At 33.6% G+C, this 23431-nt stretch overlaps 1 protein-coding gene across 11 annotated transcripts in view; it reads left to right on the forward strand.

The window, feature by feature from the left end:
• The window catches only part of LOC126915054 (potassium channel subfamily T member 2), a 202924-nt gene that overhangs the window by 57955 nt on the left and 121538 nt on the right, over positions 1-23431 (forward strand). The window contains exon 2 of one of the 11 annotated variants that reach the window (XM_050719371.1): positions 6775-7397. The exons of 8 other annotated variants lie outside the window; for them this stretch is intronic. The gene's annotated coding sequence lies outside the window, so the exon portion shown is untranslated. Of the gene's footprint in view, positions 1-6738; positions 7398-23431 lie in introns of those variants that run through there. 2 more of the 11 variants (XM_050719372.1, XM_050719373.1) reach the window with 2 other exon arrangements.

The raw sequence follows: 23431 nt of genomic DNA on the forward strand, positions 1-23431 counted from the left end.
AAATATTTTTCATTTTTGACAGCACTTTGTCTAACTAAAAATTAGTTTTCGTATTATTTGTCTAAAAAATTAAAAAGATGGAGCACGGGTATCGTCGCATATACGTAACATTTTCCATCCGACTTTCCCTGTCGTAAAGCTGCGAAAAATGTATTCTTTGGGGCGGAAATCGGGATTTTCTGCGCTGTTGTCACCTGTCCAACGTCATGCATCCCTCTGGAAATGCAATTGTGAATTATGAAAAAGCATTGTACAGAATTATAAAAAGGATTTAGAAGCCTTTAATATGTTCATTTGTTTCGTTATTTCATTATTCTTATCTGTCTAAAACTTTCACACGCATCGTTTTCCTTTATGAGCCATTACGCGTTATATTTCGAATTATTTGCTTCGGTATCGTTGGAGAAAATGAATCGAGAAAGTTGCGAATTGCTTTCAAAAAATGTAAATAGATGCAGGAATGCGGAGATCGGCGGAAATTAGGTTCTCTGTAGTTAAAACGCAATTATGACTACTCTTCCTCAAGGGCTATGCGGATAGCGTTTTTAAATCTTTAGTAATTTCTCCGACAGAGATGGAAAAGAAAATAGGGCATTCAACTCGTTGAAGTTCCCTTTTCTAGTTTGTTTATATCGCTTTAGGCAATAAAGTTTGTATTAATTGAATTTCCTATATCGTTAGATTTGTCGGTTTGGTTGAGTGATCCTTCTACTCGCGTCGTATGACTGCTTCGTTAATTAAAATCGGTCAGTCCCTTTTGGCCATGTCGAGGAATCGAGTTTAGAACCACGTTAAAGCAAGTTTTCCTCGAAGCGCACTTACGATTTCTAAAATTGATTACCGAAGATATAACTAAAATTATATTGGCGCGAAAAGTTTGATATAGAAATTCTGTTAGAGAAATTATTTTTATTGATGTTATAATTGACACCGCAAGTATTATTCTATAATATAATTTATTAATAGCTGTCATTGTTAGGAAATTATTATTATTAATCAAACGTATCTAGAAGAAAGATTTCAGAATTTAAAAATGCCAATGTTCGATTGTCTATGGAAGATATCAATTTTGTTTCGTTTTAAAAACTAGGGTATGAAAAGGATGAGTTTAATTATTCTTATATTTCAATAAATTTTAGAACTGCTTGTATCAAAGTATGTTGGTCAAGGGTAATAAAGAGAATCTTTATGTAATTAAGGTAACAAAAGTCAAAGGAGCGTAATTCAGTGTTGATGTAATTCCGTATCGAGAGTTATCCTTCCCATGATCAACAGTATAGATTGCGTATCAAAACTAAAATAATTGATACACTCGAATCGATTGAAAATCCTGGATCAACAGAACGATAAGAGAAGAAGAGCAGCAAAGAGTAACTTTATGTAATTAAACTAACAAGAGCCAGAGGAGTGTCGATAATTTTCTCGTTGGAGCTCGACTCCTGCAACGTGCACAATATAATAAAGTCAACAAGATAATCTAAAAACTATCTCCGTTCTCTCATCCATCGTCTATTGTCGTGCAAGACAGGTTCGTTAAGGATGAAGTTGTAGCTTGTTCTGCAGCTTTAATTTAATGTAACACTTTTGGATTCTCCAGTACGTCGTCTTTCACGCTACTCCTCGTGCAGGAGTATACAAGGATGTACGTGTCAGATGAAAGGGATTGCGATTAATCTGATCTTCTCTCTCTCTATCTCTATCTCTTTCTCTCTCCATTTCTCTTCCTCTTACCAGTATATCCTACGCAAGATTAGTAGACAGTCGTCGTTTGTGGTGCACCGCAACGCACACTAATTGGAGGAAGCGATCAGTCCGCATGGAAAGTGCAAAACAGATCGAAAGTCGTAATCACAGTCCCGTTTGACCTGGATCCTATGATTACGTCCCTTCTCCGGATGAGACTCGACTTTGTATCGGATACCGTCTGCTATCTGTAATTCGTTATTCGTTACCGCGAACTTGGATTAAAAAAGAGTATCGAAATGGTTCCCGTAGAAGTGTGACATTCGAGCTTGACATATTCGTGGAAGATATGAAAGGAACACGATGGAAGTAATTCAGAGTTGTGATTCAGTCTTTATTATATAAAAATAAAAGTTCACGAGACAGAAGTTTGTAAAGTACTTAACAAAATGGTTCTTGCGGAAGTTCTATATTAAATGTTTGTGTAAGAGTGCGGCACATGACGAAATTTCCGAATAAATTCCATTCCTCTAATTGAGCTTCTTTGTCCGCTGTTGACGTGATACGAGGTTTTTGATATCTATAACAGTCTAAAAGTAGTTGAAAATTTAGCATACGCTGTGCAATATACAGGGTGGTTGGTAACTGGTGGTACAAGCGGAAAGGGGGTGATTCTACGCGAAAAAAGAAGTCGAAAATATGGAATAAAAATTTTTCGTTCGAGGCTTTGTTTTCGAGAAAATCGACTTTGAATTTAGGCTCGGTACGCCTGCACTTTACCACGTCTCGTTATAACGGATCTCACTGTAGATCGTTGTCTCGATGGATATTATCGCAGTTTGTTTGCTTTTGCCGTAACGGAAAATTAGGAATACACAATGAAATAATATGAAGTAATCATAAAGTTTATTATTACAAAAATTGCTGAAAATGTTGCCCACTTTGCCGAACACATACTTCTGCTCTTCCAATTAAATTTCTATGAACACTTTCTAACATATTCGATTGTTTTAAAGTATGAAAGGCTACAATAATCTTTTCTTTCAATTGCTCGCGACTTGCGATTTCTTCAGAATAGACAATTGATTTAATATGGCTCCATAAATAAAAGTCAAACGGAGTTTGTTCTCCAGTTTTGTTCTCGAAAACAAAGCCTCAAACGAAAAATTTTTATCCTATATTTTAGACTTCTTTTTTTCGCGTAGAACACCCCCTTTCCGCTTGTACCACCAATTACCAACCACCCTGTATAAGTATTGCAGTTGAGAAACGAATAAGTCGTTATTTTTCTATGTAAGCGTCAGGCTCATTTTATAAATATAATTGACTTTACTATTGGTACCATTACTCGTATTAAGACTATAATTATTGTTATTAATGTTTTACGACGGTATTATCAATATTATATTAAGCGATTATTAAAATAGTTAGAAATACAACAATCGTGGATAGACACAATTGCAATCGGTTTGCGTATAAAAATATTTATGTAAACCGATTGGAAAGAAGAAAAGAAGATTCCAAGCAACTTCTTTTATAGGATAAAAAGAACATTAAATTTTCATAATGTTGGTAAGCCAGTATCAGAAATGCAAATTATAATCAAACTTACGTTTCATTTAAAATTCATGATATAAATCAGTACCAGCGCACCGAACGGAAATAAAATTTATCAAAGTGAATACAAACCTAAAAGAAGAATCTATAATTATGAGATAGTAATTTCCTAGCACCTACAAAGATTAACGCTAACAGCTAAAACTGCTGGCAGGAGCTTGGAGATTGTAGCAATTATACTAGTTTCGGTATTAGGGTTATTCAGTATTCCGATAGTATTCTCAGAGATTAAGCCAATCACAATTTAGAATCCGGAATTCGAGACGATCACGGACGTTTCGAGTTTTCCATTTAGCATCTGAAGTTTAGAGCGCGCATTCCAATTTTTAGACATTTTTTAATGTGCGCTATGATACACGAATCGGGATTTTAAAAGATCTGGGATTTGAAATTAGATCTTTTAGAGTTTCAGTGCTTGAGATCGAAGTTCCAAGTTTCTCAGGATTCTGGTATCCGGAATCAAAATCCTGGAGACCTTGACAATTCCAGCTTTCAGGTATTCAGAATCAAATTTCTGTGAGTATTGAGATTTAAAAGTCTGCAATCCAAATTCTGGTGTCTGCAGATAGATTTTAGCAGGTACTGAGATTCTACGATATATAGATAATCAAATTTCCATGGATGTTGAAGTTTAGAATTAAAGTTCTAGAACTTCATCCCCCTTTCCAAGACCCGAAGTAAATATTCAATAACACGAAAGTTTCTTGTCCATCCCTTCGTTATCTGTTACGTATATCTCCTACGTATTCATTTCTGTAAAGTTCTGTAGATTAAGAGTGATGTAAGATAAACATAGTGTGTTAAGCGTTAATCTAGATACGATAATCTTTGCCTAGTTTGTGCACGAATGAACCACCGATTTCTTTGCACATTATTTGTTATCTAAAATTTCATCGAGTTCATGCTTTAAAATATCCGTATTTCGTATTTGAAGGAAGCAAGGGTGGCCAGTGTTGAAAATAAATACCAGGTAGTTATTGTATAATCATGAATTATGCTTATTTAACATAAACATAATACAATAAAATAACATACCGGTTGCAGATTAAATGCAAATCAAATAACTGCGACATCGTTTAGAAATAATGATAAATTAATGAAAAAGGATCTCTGGGATTATTATTCAATCCTCCGATTCGAGGCATCCCTCGGTTTAAAATGCAAATTAATCGGTCGAATTATTAAAATAAATTAAGAAATACGAAACCGTCGTATGAATCATGGAAATAAATCGTAAAAGGAGATGAGTAAACGCGATTCAATTTCAAAGGTTTTAGCTAGATTGTACAAAAATAAAACACTGTGAGCAGTACTGCCAATCGAAATTCGTGTTTCATCGGTCAAATGGAAAGCCGCTGCTGTGACAAATTTTTATCTCCGAATCGCAATGACGCGGCTAGAATTGCTTTTATATTAAATCTACTTTCTATTAACGGATTAGAAGACGTTTTAGGTACAGTGTCGTGGGAAGAAATGTCACGATCATCTGTCATATCGTGAAATGGTTATCTGTCCTTTTCTGTAATTCGATCAATTTAATGAAGCTTTGTGGAAACAGAAGGGTCGGTTGTAATCACAGACAGAAATAAATGGATCCTTGTGATTTCTGAGTTGAAGGTAATTTCAATGTTTTATTGTGAACATTGGCCGCAACCGGCGAATTTAACGAGTTCCGATTTAAACAAAGTAGAATTTTGATTAAATAGATTTCCAAATGTTTTGTTGCTCTGCTTTTGATCTGATCGCCAGGAATGTTTTAAATAATTGCTTTCATTGACGTTCTGTACAATAAATTTTTCTCTAATTTGTCATAATTTAACAAATCGTTCATATTATACGTGTAATTCGATGTTTTGATCAAATACCAGTGATTAATAGTAAATACGTAGAATATTTATCGTTATAAATATTACGAGAAGATAAATTCTTTTATTATTGATTTCTTTTTACTCTCCTTTATTGTTTTGCTTTAAATTTGTATTTCCTTTGGTAATTGTAATTCCACGATGTAAATAATAAAAGGATCGACTCAGTGATAAAAAAGACGAGTGACGTTTCAGTGATACGTAAATAGGAAGAAATATAATAGTAATATACTGGTACTATCACGAGTTGGAAAAAGCTTTAGATTGAAATAAAACTTCGACATTTTAGTCGAGCAACGAAATCATTTATTTTTTTAATCCTTTTTAGGCTACTTAGGAAATTACATACAATGCGATTATTTTATATGGAAATGTATCATTTTTTGCTCTCAAAACTTGATCTCTTTCATGTTTCGTTTTCACGTTTATCTATTTTTTATATTTTTTCTATATCTACGATATTATTTTCTACATTTACGAATTTTTTACTTCAGACGAGGTGTTTGTCTCTTCTGCGAAATTCAAATAACCGAAACTCAAACGTGGCACGCCCGGTATTTTATATTTATATGAAATTTTCCATCGGTTACGTATATGTCAGAGAAAAACCAAGACGACAAGATTCTGTTTTTCCAGGAAAAGCAAGTAATTCCTGGCATTGCATAACTCTTTGATCGTATTGGATTCTTTGATCCGAACCTCTCTCTCTTGGGACTTCGAAATGGGAATCTCGATTGACTCTTTAGAAGCTGTTATTTCGCTAAAAATCGCTTGACCAAATAAACCGTCCTTGATACAACAGCAAGAACTCGTAATTTTGAAGAAACTCTAAAGATAGAAATAATAATGAAAACCCTTAGAACGTTTCGTCGAAGAATCTTTATATCTGGTTTTTCTCTCGCATTTTGTCTTCAAACATACGTAGAAAAAGTTATGAATTTTATTTAATTTCTCCATCTAATTTATGTGCAACTTAACAGGTTTATAACAGTTAGATTTCAACGTGTGCCATTTTTCCCAAATATTCAGTTAGAGAAGACAGTTTTAGTTTGTCTTTTCCTATGCGTTTCCGATCGGTTTGGGCTCACGTATTCCGTAAACGTTCTACTCTTTGGTGAATGGAAACATGTTTGACAACATCCCTTTACTATTGCGCTCGAGTATGTACCTACTTACTACCCACTTTGACTTGCACTTACGCCTCTCCATAGAATGCTCTCTTGTTCATGACAATAATCCATTCTATGCATCGAACTTTAATTTAACTTTAATTTAACTTTAATTTAACTTTAATGGAAACATCTCTAACCATGGAAACATCATCAGCCAATCGAAAAATGAACATTAGCAAGTAATGAAAAGAGGCGGATTAACAAATTATTGAAACTACTTTAGAGCCTGTAATTTCTTTCGAGAAGAATTTCCGTAAAGATAATCGTCTTCTTTCCACCTGTTAGCTAAAATTAACATTCGCATATGTGCACATTTTATTTTAATTCGATCAAACGCGTTATACATCGATGAATTATTAACGTTGTACGTTATAACGATGAATATGAACCTTTAACGTATATAAAACCATTCAAGAGGAACATAATCTGCGTTACAGTTGGAGTGCAGGTAAAGAAAGCAAAAGATCAACCCGAGACCTCGAGTCTTTTAAATTCCGAAGAATTTTCATCCTTTTATGAAATTGCTGTAATCTACGATCGACCATCCAAGGTACAACGCATGGACCAACGAGAAGAGAAACATTTGTTCAAAACGGAAGAAAATGATTCATAGTTTCTATCAAGGCATATCTCGATTTATATATATACCGACCTGTATCTAATCTTTGATAATTCACTGGGGCCATTCTGTAAAGGAAAAATCAGTCAATTAATACAGAGAGAAAGGCAGAAGGAAAAGGAAGGAGAAAGAAAGAAGAAAATAAAAAGACTAAGTCTTGATATTTTTGAAATCTTTATAAATGCAATATCGAACCTCCTGAAGATTATCTGCGAGCTTGTCAAGCTCGATAGCGTCGAACTTCGAAGAGATTTCTTAATTATTGAAAGACGACACACCGAGGTGACTCTCCCGAATACAATTGCTTCGTATTATCAACGGTGTATTAAAAAAAAAGCAAAGCGTTCAAAGTGTTAAGTGCGAAACGATCGGCAGGTATTGTGCACAGCCACGTTCAGAACGAAGTGTGTTATAATACTTGTTGCACGAAATGTCTTGAGTGTAAGTTGGTGTATTCCTGAATTAATATCGCACACAGCTGCACGCGTGCACGTCAAACAGCGAGTTCGAAATGGATTGAGAACGAGAATGAAAGTTCTCTTGTTTTTAACCCTTTCACGTGCCCCTTGAAACATCCCTTTCCGCTTGTTCTTTGATCGAGGATTTAATGCACGAGCTTTTTGAAGCTTTAATACCTTATTTAAAAAATTTCTTTCGCAATAGAGACCACTCTTTTCATATATAATCAGATTCGAGGTAATTTGGAATTTTATGATTAAATTTGTTCCTTTGGGATTTTAATGCCTCATTTTTTATTTTCGGCTGCTTTCCTCGAAATGATCGAACTTGATACGATTAAAAAGTTTGCGCTTTAATTCGAAATAATTCGAACTGCACGCGTTGAAGATTTCAATTATCTTACTTTTGCTATACTTGATGCGAATGTACGAAGTTTTCGTGCGCGAAAGGGTTAATATGTCTGCTTTGCATGCTGTGTTGTTCATTTGTCGTATCGAAATATCGACAGTTCTTTAGCAATGACGTGCTTTTTTCTTCTATCAATATTTGCAATGCAAACGTTTGTCCTTTATTAAACCATGGTTCCTCAAGATTTGGTTAAAACGTTCGATTTTATCGTTACTGGTGTTAGTTTTTAAAATTACGTTTACGCTCTAACGAGAACACGAAACCTCGTTTAACATTGCCTAGTATACCGGAATACCGATCGATATTATCGAATTGACAGGTTAAGCACCTGCGAACTTCTTTCCTGATCACGTTTATTTTTTTTTTTGTGCGAGGATGAGATATCGGTTATAATTTTTTCGACTGTAGAATACTGATATTTAATTCTAAATAGCTTTGTTCGATATCATACGAAAGAAATAGGTAGAGGGATTTTTCCGTGAAACCATTTAGTTTTATTTCCCCGTTGAAGGAATTGATCGTTTCTTCATTTTTAAAAGGGAATTATTTCATTTTTAATTTTATCTTCTGTTTATCATATTTCCCATAATGCGAGATAAATAAAATATTTCATATAACTGTTGTATAAAAATCTGTCACATACGATTAAAATAGATAAAAATTTGTTAAAATTAATATTAAAACTACGATTATAGATTTCGTAGGATTTAAATACATTTTTATGAATATAAATTTTATACAATTTCAGTTTCATATTTTTTAAAATATTACTTTTTGATTCGTAAAATAGATACGCTATGTTCTAAGAGGTCATTTATATTTCTTTGTATTTATATCCTCCGGTATTTCCATTGTTAATTTTTCTACTACGTAGTATCTTTTCATACAAATAACATTTCATACAAAATTTGAATAACATTATTTATTACACTGAATATGGATAAATATTTTTCTTCGATCTCTCAGCATTTCAAACGATTGCGGCAGATAACATTTTTATTTTATTGTCGCCTAGTTTATTTTACGTAGTCAAACGTTTTCGCGTATTATTGCTTAAATCCTCGAACTTGGATAAATAAATACTTAACTTCGAATGATTTTTAAACGCATCTGTTATCTGAATTTGTTTGAATATATTTTCTCAAAGAGATATGTAACCCATGTTATATTTAGTATGGCTTAATATTTCTGGTATTTTAGTATTCGTATCGGATTCGAATTTACGAATCGTAAAACTCAGTGAAAAGATCATGCTGTTTCCAGAATATATTTTACTTACACGTTATAAGGGTACTTAGTTCTATAATAATTTAACAACTATGTTTGATATCATATAATGTTCTCATAAAAATTATTACTAATGTGGCATGTGAACGATATTCTTATAATAGAAATTTGAAGAAGCCAAATTCTTGAAAATTGACAAATAGTAAATTTTCGTTGGAACAAATTCTAGATCCTAGAACGCAATTTCGTTGTCGTTTGACAAACGTTCTTTTCTCATTTCTAACCTCTAGTTTAGCACGACAGTTTCATTTCTTACTATAATGCAGATCTTAGCTAATTATGTCGACGCAGAAGCAACTAACTTCCACTGGGATTATCAGACGTAAGTTCGTCGTTCTTCGAATTACTAGGAATATACTGTTTCCTTGCTACTTGTAAGTCTTCGCTAAAGGCTTTTTAGACTCAAGTTCTCAGCCGTAAAGCAACGTGAAGTAAAACAAACTTTATCTCATTAACAGGTACATATTCCAAACAATAAACACATCTTGAATGATTTTGAAAATATGTGCAAGATGTAAATTTATTATATATAGAAAAATGTGCAAAATTTAAGTTAAACGATTCGTGATAAAAAATATCATCGTGCTCTGAATCTAACACATTTTTGTCCTTTAAGCGTAGAAGATATTTTTCTTCAAAAAATTGCTTCACAGAAATAACTTAGCGATAGAAAATGTTCAATATTTAGAAATTCTCGGATTATTGCAGTGTACACGTTCTTCAGTATACTGCATCCATCGCAATAATCAGGCAAACAGAGTGACAACGGTGGACGTTAATTAACCAGCCTGTATTAACTAGTCCGGAAAATCTGATGTATTAATTCGAGAACTGTTACGATTGTCCTTGTATGTGTTTGCCAATTTGAGAGATGATATTACGATATGTCAGACCCTATTGTACAGAAGATGTCGAGTCTCTCAAATATTGATTATATTTCCAAAGTTTCTTTACTTCGTGAACTAAAATGGAAGCCTTCGATATTGGTGGTACGTGATCTTTTTCTACTGTGGTTTAAATTAGAAGTGATTATTACTTTTTCGGTTTTTCGTCTGGCTGTACGCTGCCTCTGGAATACCATCCTCGTCTCACTATATTATTTTGTATCATTACAGAAGTTATATTATTTGTCACGCTGCAAACTGTTTTTTCATAATTTCCATTCTACCTTCTTGTTAAAAGGAAGCTATTTGCAAGAACGTTATACCGTTGAGCAAGAACAATATTAAAATTCAAAACAGAATCTTTTAATCTCATTTTAATAACAAACAATACATTCGCGTAAACAATGTTCCATACACTTTAAATAAACGAGATTTTATCGAACATCTGCCCAACAAAATCACGAGATGTGCAATCATTTACATTGTCAAACTTACCAAGTCCACTCGTACAAAATTACTTCGACCTATAAAACAAAAATCTCTCTGTATCTTAAAACTTGTGTCCGTACACGCAACGCGAAATTTCCATGTTCTCAAAAATAACAAATATTCCGTCCACATCGAGAACTGAGTGCAGTTCAATCACCGCTGAAACTAAAAAACAACGTCTTCTCGATTCTCGAAACGCGAATCGTCATGCGAATTCTCGTGTACACGCGAGAACGTCGGTATTGCGTGCATTTCTCGAATGTCCAAGAACTCGAACCGAACAGTCCAGTTAACAACTAGGCGCCTGCATTGCGGCATGGAAAGCACCAAACTCGTTTAGCTTCTCTCGTCTTTCTCGTTTTCGCCATGTATCCCGCCATGTTCCTATGCCTGGTTGGTTTCGACTTTTCCGTATCCGTTACAGGGAATTCTCGAGACTCCTCGCTCGTAAATCTGCGCACGTTCACGATGGCAGGCGTGATTCGTGGCGAGGCTTCTTACTCGCGTTGCTCCCGAGAAAATAGAACGCTTCTCGTCATCCTAAATGTAACAGGGCAATGTTTTCCCTCTTGTACTAGCGATTCTTATCGTTAACACGATTATCCGAACGCTTGAGATTTCGAAGGAGCTTGGGTAAGAATAGGTCCGAGATTTCGTGTTATTTTCAGGCTAGGAAGTTTGGAATTTCAATTAGTTATTTACGAACTTGAGCGATTCGCGTGAAACTTCCAGCAGATCGGTGGATTAGATTTGCACGCACGAGTAGCTTAGGTCTGAAACAGATTGGACTACTCACTTTGATCCTCAAGTTTGACAACTGATCCGATATTTTATCGATCGATTTCATTTCTGTTTCTCATGTGGCGATGGTGGAATTGCGGGAGAATTACATTTATTTATTATATTTATTTGACAATCGGGTGTTTGACATATCGTAGCTCACTCAATCTCTTAATTGTAGTATTGGAAATTAAATTCTAATTTGTTCCTTGATAGCAATTTGACGCGGTGATAAGAAATCAATGATTGTAATAAATGAATAAATTGTTGGATTTTCAAATCGTTCTTTTTTGATCGTTCTTCAAATCGAATTTTTGTTGGAATGTAATAATATCGAATATTCTCGCCGATTTGATTCCATCAAAGATCGTTCAACGAGCCTTTATAGTACGTTAATAGATGCCGTTAAACTTTCTAACAATTTTTAAAGGACCGTTGGACAGCGTTTCTGGTTTTTGCATGTTGAAAATTTGCCGCGTTGAGAGTCGTAATTACGCGAGAAACAGCAATTTTCCACAAGGTGAATTTCACCTGGTCTTTAAAAGGATTTTCAGTTATTTCAGTAGTTAAACACTTTGACAAATTTCACGCTGACAGACTCGAAGCAATTTCTAGTTGCGACAACGGCCACGTTCCTTTTTTCGTATAGAAAGCTTTATTATGATTGGGATACGCTATACATTTTTTAGAATACAATTTGTTTGCCCTATACAACTATGATATTTATTTCACTTTTCTTTCCATTACTCGCACGAAGAAAGATTTAGTGATTCGATAATGTTGGATAATTCATTAAAATCTGAAATATTTATTTCATCTACAAGAAAATCAATTCACAATTCAAGTATTTCTTGAAATATTTTGGTCCATCCTTTGTAATTTTTAGAAATTAAATACTCTCCTCGATACTTTGCCAATTTTAGAAATTAAATATTCCGATCGATACCTTAAGATTTCTAGAAATTTAAATGTTACAAGCATGATTGAAATTTTTTAACCCTCAATCTCGATTTTTTTTCCTGTTTGAGTTGTCCGACGATTCGAGACATTAAGCCAGTCGAGTGCATCCACGATGTCGTATAATTCGCATCCAGACTGATTTTACGATAGTTGTACGTGTTCTACGTTTCGATTCCGTGAAAGAAAAAGAAAGGAAAATCTATTTCTTATTGAATATTATGCAATCTTTATATCAAACTCGAAAGAGTCTCGATAAAATTTGATCGTTTGATTATAGGCTAGAGGTAATTTTATAAGACAGTGAAACATTGATTATCAGAGCTAATTATGATACCTTTTGTTCATTGTTACATGCGAAGAAAGATCATGTTGAAATAGTTTAAATCGAGGGCTATTTTAACCTACGCCGAGACAAAATTTCGATTACCAATTCATATTTTAATATTCATTTCACTTGCATAATAAATAATTTAAAACATTTTAGCTGCTAAAATTTGTATAACCTTTTCCGAAAATTATAATACTCAATTTATGATTTTAACCAGGTATACTAATAATAGCTAATGCGGCGTAAATAATGAAACCTATTCGTAGTTAATGTAGTGTAAGTAATTAATTTAAAAAAGGAAAGACCATTGCTATATATCGTACTACCTTATAAATATTAATATTAAACTGATGTAAAAACTTTTGAATAAAAATATAGCAATTTTCCCCAGTTTCTATGTTTATTTTTCAATCTTTCTTACAAAGAGTCATACTCAAATTTTCCATTGATCAATGTTATGGTAATCAAGGTTCTACTGTATATAACTTGCGTTGAATATGCAACGTCGTTGAATACGCAAATCGAGCTTCAATTTCATTAACAAAGTGTTTCAATATAAACTATTGTGTGCAAGAACTCTGAATCAGGTCAATATTTTACGGTAAATAATCGTGCAACCATACTCATGCAACCAAGAAGAGTCAATAAACGGGAGCATCGGCATTACGTTGGAAGGTGCATTATTACTATGCGCTCGAAGGTAACGCACGACACGTGTTAGTTTCGCCACAACCGAACGCCATGTCTCTCTCGTAGCTTTCGCTTACTCGATTTGTCTGCTGATGTCGACAGCTTGTAATTAAGAAAGTTTCAATGCATTTTATAATTCTCTGTACATAATATCGCTGTACTTTACGAAATATAAGCGGAAAATATTGTTAAAAAAGTTTCTAAAAAGTTTCTATATTAAGAAGCTGATTTGCAGCTATAATTTAATTCCTCGATTTCATTGTAATTTAATTTGTAAGAAAATGCACGTAGATTACTCCGGTTCTCAAGCACCGAATCATTGACTGAAATTCATATTTCGTTCGATCCAACAATTCAAAAATATCAAACTTCGTCTCGAACGATTCCACTGGGTCGATCATGATCATTCTCCTAACGCAACCAATATATACGTACTACCACTTTCGCGTAATCCTTATTCCCCTTGGCCGATAAGTTACATATCTCAGCAGGATCACACGAAATAAGTGAAGTTCTAACAAACTGTGGGACCTAGGTAGGGTAGAAGTCCGTGATCACTTTGTCAAAGGTTCCAGGAACTTGTTTAGAGTCTCCGACTCATGTGGTGGAACTTTTAGGTTACTGTCGCTAACTTATACAGAAGCGATGTAGCGTGAAGCAAAGAACAGCTCGATATAATCCGTTTAATTTTCTCCATTATCGAGGTGAACGTATTTACAACCGATATTCCGGCAATTGCATTATCGTGTCGCGATACGCGATACGTCTAAAGCCGCGTATGCACTGGTGGTACAAGTAAGTGAGAAATGGGAATAACGTTAAAGATACATAAAATTACAGCGATATGATGCGGAAAATTCTCGAACCGTTTATAATAAATTCGAAGATAAGAAGCGCTAAATCAAGTCGTTGAAGTTTTGTAAAACGTTTTCTTAATATATACGTATGAAGTTCTGAAAGCTTTATTCTAGTGTATAAAAGCTTCGAGAAATATCGTAGATAAGAAGCTCGGTTAAAAAAAAAGTGTTGCTGCATGTTCTTTTTTCAGTAGCGAGATAAGTATAAGAAATGACACACGTAACATTCGTATTTATTTTAGGGATTTTGGCATAAACTTGCAAATTCCTTCCGTATAACTACACGTGGAAACGTATTTCAGTGTTTAAAAATACAGACTGTCTTTTAGCTGAGTTTAACTTTATCCGAGCTTTCTTAAGTTATGAACTTTGTCTCTTGTATCGTGCTTCCTCCGAATTCCTCGTACAAATGTACTTACGATCGTAAACGTATAAATAAGAAAATACTGATAGATGGGAACGATATATCTTACGTTTACATTGGCCCATTAACCGTGAAATAACAATTAATCCGAACAGTTACAAGTACACTTCGAAATTTTAGTACCTACTAGATCTAAGTTTCGAAACTTAATCAAATCGACTTGTTTGAATTAACAATTTCGTAAATGCAATCACTGAGGCTAATCTTCTCCAATATTCTGAATATCTTGAATATTGGAATCTTACTGTTGACTTAAATTTCCCGGACTATATTGAATTCGATCTATTCCATACCCGCGAACGTTTACAACCAATTAGAAAATACGTGAAATACGAACATCCACGAATGCTTGTAAATGTCTTTTGACATCTATGAGTTTCTTCGAGTAGCATCAATGTCTTAAAAAAAAAAAAAATTCGTCGGACCCCCATTTCGTATCCCTCGCTAGGGAATAGGAACACCTGAGAGTTGGAGGGTGAACAGTTTAATTGTTTTATGACTATGAATTTCCCCTCCAGAAAGACCCTGTATAAATCGTAATAAGATGTTTCAGCTTATTTATTTTTCAAGTACATGAAATCAGTTGCTTCCCAACTCCGCTGAAATTGATCATTAAATTTTTGCTTTCAAATAAAGTTGCTCTATTAAAAAGGAATTGATAGATAGAGAAATTATTATATTTAAGAAACCGACAGGGACGAGTTAATTCGGTTTCCTCGGTTAACAGATTGAAATACATACAATGCTGCTACACCTGGTTCTATTTTTGCACGGTAGATACGCTCCTAAAGAAACGATGTAAAAGAAAACCGTATAGAAGGAAATACTGCCCATAAGGAAAAATAGAAAATTGGTTTCAAGCGGAGAAACCCAATAGAAATAACAAGATATTTTCTGACATGTCATAGCTAAATCTTGAAAGAAATTTTTATTCGTTTCAACACATTTTTTATTTTACCAACTTATAAATATAAATATATCTGCATGCACGTTTAGATGCCCTTAAACACGAAGCAAGAGATCGATAGATACTGACGTATGTATTGAAAGTGAAATTGAGAAGAATTCTTTCCAATACGATGTATTTTTCCATAAAATAGAGAATTTAAAAGAACAGCTCTGACAATCGATAATTAAATTTTGGCAACAACGTATGTCAAAGTGCAAGCCCAAGAAAAATACACCAAAAACACTCCAACTTCAAAGAGTTAGATTCACGTGTGAATTTTTAAAAGGCAAGTCGTTCGATCGCTATATTAAATCAGATCGAACTCTATGAAAAGATAATTCGATTCTTCCGGTTCTCTCTAAACCGCATCGGATCAAAATTTTGTAAAAAAAAATTAAATGTTTTTTTCCAAATAGCGTGAACTCTTCATGTACGAGTACACATGTCCGAATTTTGGGATACAAGTTTCTACGAACTTCCACAGAAAAATACACAAAGAGTGTATAACTTTTGTTTTCATAATGTATCTCTCATATTTATAATAAACCGTTCGCAGCAGAACTACATATAATACGTTTTTCTTATCTTCGCTACATCATAGTCCTACAATTCGGCCGGAAAAATAGGAAAAGTAGGAATTTATTGCAAATTTGGTGGGTCTCCGAATCTCTATACGGCGCATCTCATTTAATATCCGATAGCTTAGCGGACCAAAATCGTCGTATTCTAACATATGGTACGTAGTTTAAACCGATAGCGAGTTGGGACACGAAATGGACTCTTTCAATTCGATACGCGTTTATCCCTTCTGGGTAGATTTTTACGGGACATAGAACAGCACGTGCGTGCCAATCGTAAGGGCGAAGTTCGCGTTCCTGTAGAAGCGCCCGGAAGTGGCAAGAAGCTTCTTAAATAGGTCGAATCCACTCTGAGGTTTCCCTCCGTATCTCTTGAGAGGAGGTCGAAGCAGATGGCAAGAGCTAAATGACCCGAAACAGTTGCGGTGATACGTGTTACTTCGTGCTGAAAACGGTTCTACCACGGAATATATGTAGCTTCTCTCGTATAGAAATCCTGATCTTTGTCGTTAAACAGGCAAATGTTTCTTTGACGTATTTTTAGGATTGTAATTGAGAAATGGGGAGTAAAAAAGAGATTGGAGAGGATAGACTGTTTAACGATACATAGCGGGAGCTGTCTATCTTTTTATTATCAAGCACAAGAATGCAAATTAAAAAATTTTCAAAAGTATCACTAAAAAAAAAGAAGAAATATTGCATTAATAGTATTAAACTAAAAAATATTTCCTTAGCTATATCCTATTTTATTTATCTTTCGAAATATGGTGGAACGTTTGAAATTAGTCGTATTTTCTATCTTCTGAGTGAAATTATACAGGCTGTTGCGAAATAATGACTAACCACAAGTATTTTAAGTTAAACGAAGAAAAACAAAGACTGCACAAAGAAGGTAATAAAATCGCAATTTTCCTCAATCTCGAAATGATAGATAGAAGAATTTAACTAAGAACGAAGACAATATATTTTGTATGTAGGACTAATAATTTTGGATAGTAAAATTTTTTATAGTACATTGTGCAAATTTATCACGTATCATATACCATTGGTTGAGAATTACTGATGTACGGTATTTTAAGAATAAAAATCATCGGTTGTTTTCATAGTCAGCTTCAGAATGGCTCTTGAATATGAATATGAATACGATGATTAAAATTAAACCTGTGACGATTCATTCTTCATTGTAAATGTTTTTGTGACAATTGTTTCGTGATGATTATTCGTTGTTGGGCAAGTTCTGAAGAATTAGTATTGTTTGCTTCAATCTGATGCATGAATTATTCGATGGACGATCGCGTCGGTCTCTGTTGCCATATTTTCGCGCAGCAAAAAATTTAATTTAAAGTTACAGTTTATTCAGAGAAATGTTGGGAATAACAAACCTTTCATTAATGCCATTTGAACAATGCAATTATTATTCCTTTCATACTGGATGTTACGTATACGCAATATCACACTTAGGTAAATTATTTATTAATTAAACGATAAAACGATAAAAGTTAAACAAATACATACACAGAATGAGAATGTATAAAATAGTTGCACACTTTTATATTTTTTATTATATTTATATTTTATTTTCAATTCTTATTATATTATATTAATATATATATATAATATATATTCTTCTTATATATTAATATTAATATATTTCGATTAGACAAAAAATTTCCTTGTCCGGCTTCAAATTCCTCAGTACCTTCAAGTGTTAGTTAGTTTTAACGTTTCATATTTATCTGTACGTGTGTTGTTTTATGGAAACGCATTTACTTTCAGACAAAAAGGATATTATTAATTAACTCGTGGAACTCCGTATAAACTGTTTACATAAATTGCAACAGAGAGAGCTTAGATTTAATTAAATTTAATAAACGTTTAAACAATTCACCATGTATGAAACCACTTGCTCCTAAATTGTATCCTCGAATAAATGATTAATAGGTCCTAAACTATTGAAGCGGGAAACGTTACAGCCTAAATGTCCACTTCTCCTGACATCCAATGGCATGCCCATTACATCAGTGATACTGTCATTCATTAAACCAACCGCTTTTTGGTTATCCTCTCACGTTTCTATTTCCGCTTAGCCGCTCCCTTATTTTCAATATCATCACGTATGTCCTATAGTTGGATTAAATTGTCCACGTGCGTTAACAGAATTCAGTTCATTCGCTATAGTTCGAAAGATATATTTACATAGTGACGTTTGTTTGACGTGACTCTTCTATTACGGTTTTTTACCTCTATATCTTTATTTTATCAGGGAGAATATTATAGTTCAGTTATCATAGTTTATGACATTTTATTTTATAAAATGGTTTCTATGTTTATTATGAAATTATTTCAGTTAACGTTGCATCTATCAATTATATGTTTAAATATTCTGTCGTGAAGAATAGTGCAAAGAGTATGATATAACGGAAAGATTTGTTCTTTGAAATGATTTAAGATCGTAGAATTCTCTTTCCACGGGACGATATTATTTTGACTTCCAAGAGGAAGCCTGTGAAAATTTTCGAGTCTACCCATATTTTATGCGAATCCGAGCTTCGTATGAATCAATATTCGACTATTTGAAATTTCTCCTCTCTTAAGATGACGTTTTTATGATAAGCAGTCTCGCTGCGTAAGTTTGATTTACGATTTAGAAGACACCATTTTTTGGTTGTATCGGAAAACCTTTTCTCAGCGATAAAATTCAGCTTTTATACATTCGCATTAATTTTATAAACCAAAGACTTTCTAATTCTTCGAGGAGCCATCATCTAAGGCATAAAAATTCCTATATCTTTAGAATTTGGTGTCAAATAATAAACCTTTAATAGAAAGCACATATTAACAAAATGATAATGACAGAGATTTGAATAATGAGATTCTAAAAGCACCAATGGCATTAATTTCTAATTAATTTCTTTCATGAATTTTAGTTGACTTTCATTATTTCCGTGCAATGGATTCACGCTCCTAAATAATTTTAAATCAATTTTTAATACTTGTTCAATTTCTTTTTATTAGAATTTCTCTTCTTATGTAATCTGTCCTGTCACCATTTTTACTCCAATGTGTGTGTTCTTTAGAACATTCATCGACTTCTCTCTCAAACCAATAAAACATTCAAACTCATATTGTGACAAAGATCGTACACACTACGCGCCAAACGAAGAAAGTTTCGTAACAGTACAAACAAGCTTCTAATAAATCCTTCTACAAGAACAAAGAGAGTGCCTTTATCTCTGGTTATCCGATCTCGCCAGTAAACTCGTGAAATGTGTTAAGTCGGATAATAGTCTTTAAGTCTTTATCCCGGGTGTTTCGTAGCGGAATTAATCGTTGAGTGTTCTTCGTCGAGGCAAAGTAACCACGGTACACCGACAGTCGAGGATATACAGCGTTTCAAAAGCTTGTAGGAGGCCAGAGAAATTGGCTTTCTTCGCGGTTCTCGTTTATTTGATCGACTGGTATTCAGGCCGCGTACTTTGCCTCTCCCCTTTTTCGTTAAATCCCAGTTCAACGTTGTGGAAACGAATTCAACGCGTGTCGTGTCGTTTTTGGCCTGTAGACACGTCGACGAAGTAATTTGCAGAAATTTATTGCTACAACAGACATATTGTTCTCTTGATAGAGCTTGTCCTAATCTTACCGTCGTTTGTCATTTCGTTCTCGGCTAAAATAAATGGAATTTTGTGCCAGACTGATCAATCTCATATTTTTTTTCTATTCTGGAGGTACGGTGTCGAAATGAAAGGTTACTCTACTGTGGACGTGTTGTTTTATGGCCTACTACTTGTAAGTGTTTCCTATGAGAACTTGAAAGCAGTGTGTAATATTGTTGAGTACATTATGAGAAAATCGTGTCACGTTCCTACTGACATTATTAAAAATAAGAAATGTCCTAAGACCTTTAGGAGCAGGAGTACACGAATATTTATGCGAATATTGATATAAATATTGATTGTATAATAATTGGAAATGTGAGATTAGGTGAATTCGTTGTTCTTTCACACGTAAAAGTTTCGTCTTGATTTCCTCTATGTTATAATTGCGTTATATGATAATCTATTGTTCCGTTTTTTATAACTGTTTCATTAGTTTTCTAGATTAGATAAATTTACTTTACGTGTAGTTCATTTAATTACAAATTTTTTCCATTAATTGTATGAGAAAGTTCTGCGTGAAAAAGGAGGAACGTCAATTTTAACAAAGTTTGAGTTTAACGTTCTTTCGTATGCTCCCGTGTGTGCTCTTTATCACTGATTATGTTGTATTATTAATTTGAATAAAAATTTTCTGAATTCTGCAGTAGTTAGAAGAAACTGTGTTCTATATTACTTAAAATTATGAGTAAAAGTTGCATATGATACAGAATAAAATGAAGAATAAAATGTTTTATTTTGATATTATTCTGAGAACATATGAAGTTGTGACATTGTACATGGAAAAATAAATGATCGTCTTCAGAGAAATGCTGAAGCTTAACATTCCCTCTTTTTTCGTGGACCCTTCGTGTGGAACATTTCTTCGTTTAACGATAGAATATAATGGAGAGAAAAATTATTTTACGATTCCGTCAAAAGGATATAAGAAGTTCAATTGTTTATTTGCCATTGAAATGTAATTCTGACGCAATAAACGAGTTATTTTGTTTTCAACTCTGTTATTTTTCTATGAAAAGGCGTTTAATTATAATTTTAAATACGTAAATGCGTGTTTTGTTTTGCTGTACAATTAGCAATTTTCAACGTTGCCATCAATTTCATAGTCAGTTATTGAATACCGGTTTTTTTTATTATAAATTTCAGAGTAATTTATTCGATTTTACCATATTTTCAATGAATATCGAAAAAGGAAAATCCAATTCATCGTAACACGCGTATACTGAATGTTAATCAAATTTACAATGGAGATATTAAAAATTATTTATCGCCTGTTATGAATAACCGTATTTATGCGATTTTCGTATACGAGTTTATACTTGAGAGAAGCGCCGTGAAAGTTGGAAACATAAATTCTGCATTTAGAGGGAGGTTGTGTAAATGTTAAGTTCAACCTAGATTTGCCTCCTTCAAGACTGCTCATTTTTCATTAGAAAATGAACTAAGAGAATGAACTAAAGTTAGGAAGATGTCCGCGATGATAGTTTTTCAAGAGATATTAATCAAATTAATCCACTGCAAACAACAAGAAAAATATACATTCGGTAAAAAGTATACACCCGATAAACTTATTATTTTATCTTGAAGTCGTTTCTACGTTAATTGATATACGCAATAGTCGAATCAATAAACTTCGTCGAGGTTAATCGTATAATTTTGTAAAAATGACACGTTAATCAGGCTAATCAATTTAATATTTCCATTATAAATTTTATTAACATTCGGTATATATTGGTACTTACATCAAAGAAAGATTCTACCTTGATCGTAGGTTTACATCATTTCCTGTGACATTTTATATCAATTATTTCAATTATAATATCAACATTATTCTTTTATAACAGTTTATAACGTAGAATCGTTTCTACAAGAGCTATCGCTAGATTCAACTAGAATAAACTGGGTTAGAAATTTACATTCAATGCAAACAAAATGCTGTCCGACAAAGACTCTCTTGGCTCACATTGCGTTCTACCTTCGCGAGAATCCTTTGGGGATTCGTTTGTTCCACATGGAATATCTGCCATACAATAGATTTACTTGAAAAAGTGTTCTTCTCTTGTTCTTTCAAAGACTATTATTATTCGGTTCACATCCTCAAGTATAGAGTGTATCAATTTTTAAGAATCTACTTACGTAACATAGTTTGGAACTTTGAAAAGACAACTTGTTAGCCATTCTTTTACTGGAATATACCGAAAGAAGACAAATGAGTGTTATAACTTTAGCATCTGATTATGATACGTAAATATAGTGTAAAAGGTTCCTTGTAGGAAATGTCATCGTGTGTATATTGCAACGTTTCTTCCTGTAGAAGATTATCTTCTTGTAAGTTTAATTTATTAGAACGTATTCGATAAATAATAGCACAACAGTCGGAAGAAAAACTTTTTACTTTTTAGGAAAGAAGTAAAAACGTCTAGAACACAATTACTTTGGATTGAATCGCAAAACGAACTGGGTTAAAAATGATTTAATGTGTTAACCTTTTTGTCTTAAAAATAGACCTACCCTTACAGTTGGAAATTTGCGTAAAAAAAAAAAAAAAAAAAAAAAGAGGAAACGAGAAAACCCTTACAAGGTACAGGAGGTAAAGTAACTTCTTCCTCGTCAATAGTTACGAGTCTAATATCAGGTGCTTGAATATGAATTTACGTGATCTTCGAGGTCTTCGAACTACTTGAAATATCGTTAAAGTTACCTTTCGCCGGAAGCCGTGTCTACTTCGAGTGGCCATTCGTGCAGTTCAAGTATCGTAGCCGAGTTACTCGTTGCACGAAATCGTCTTCAATCACACGGTGTGTTAAAACGTCTGGCTGTTATAAAAAGCTATAACTTCGACCATTTTCTACTACCTAATTTCTATTTTCTGTTTCTGCTTATAACCTTTTCTTTCTTTCTTTTTTTTTTTTTTGGATCACGAAAATATTTGTACGTTCTTTTATTTCCCAACGAAGCACCTTTTTTTTAGCAAACTTTGCAACGCATTTCGCGCCAGATGACCTTAATCCGTACAGTGAACGATTTTTCGCGATAAGATAGTAGCTTCGACAGGCTATGAATTGTTGAGAATGTCAAGCAATCGCGAGAATATAGAAATATAGGAATATTCTGAAATAGAGTCTTGCGAGATGACCTAGACTTCGTGTCCATTCCATCCGAGACGATTTAATTAAGGATTGCATAATATCGGAGTGGGTCGCACTGATTGCCATCAACCATTTTATCTTACGAGGGGTTTACTGTACGGTGCCATCGTGTCGGGATTCGTGATGTCAGAGAAGTGCACGTGTTCTCGCTATAAATTTACTTCCGTTACTGGCAATGATGGAAGGCTTCGACATGCATGAAATTTGCATCTCCGGACGACATGGCATTGCATTTTTTATGGAGGCGGTTACCATGACACGGTGTTTGAACGCAATATGGTTTTAAAGTAGCATCATCTTGCTAAAGCGAAGGGATTTGTGTCTTTAGTGCTGCAAACGGATGAAATCGATTATAAAGATCGTGTCGTGATCTTTTGATTTCGAAATACATATTTCTATTTTACGAAGAGATTTATTTGACAATGTTAATGTAATTTGGTTCAGAATGGAATTTTTATGAAACGTAATTATTAGAACACAAAAGTTAATCTTATATACTTGTCGATTGATCAAAAGTATTGCTCGTGTTAGATACGTAGTATATCTTATACAAAAGTACATATATCATCAAAGAAGAGAA

The sequence above is a fragment of the Bombus affinis genome, chromosome 4 (assembly GCF_024516045.1).
Source record: "Bombus affinis isolate iyBomAffi1 chromosome 4, iyBomAffi1.2, whole genome shotgun sequence".
Taxonomy (NCBI): Eukaryota; Metazoa; Arthropoda; class Insecta; order Hymenoptera; family Apidae; genus Bombus; species Bombus affinis.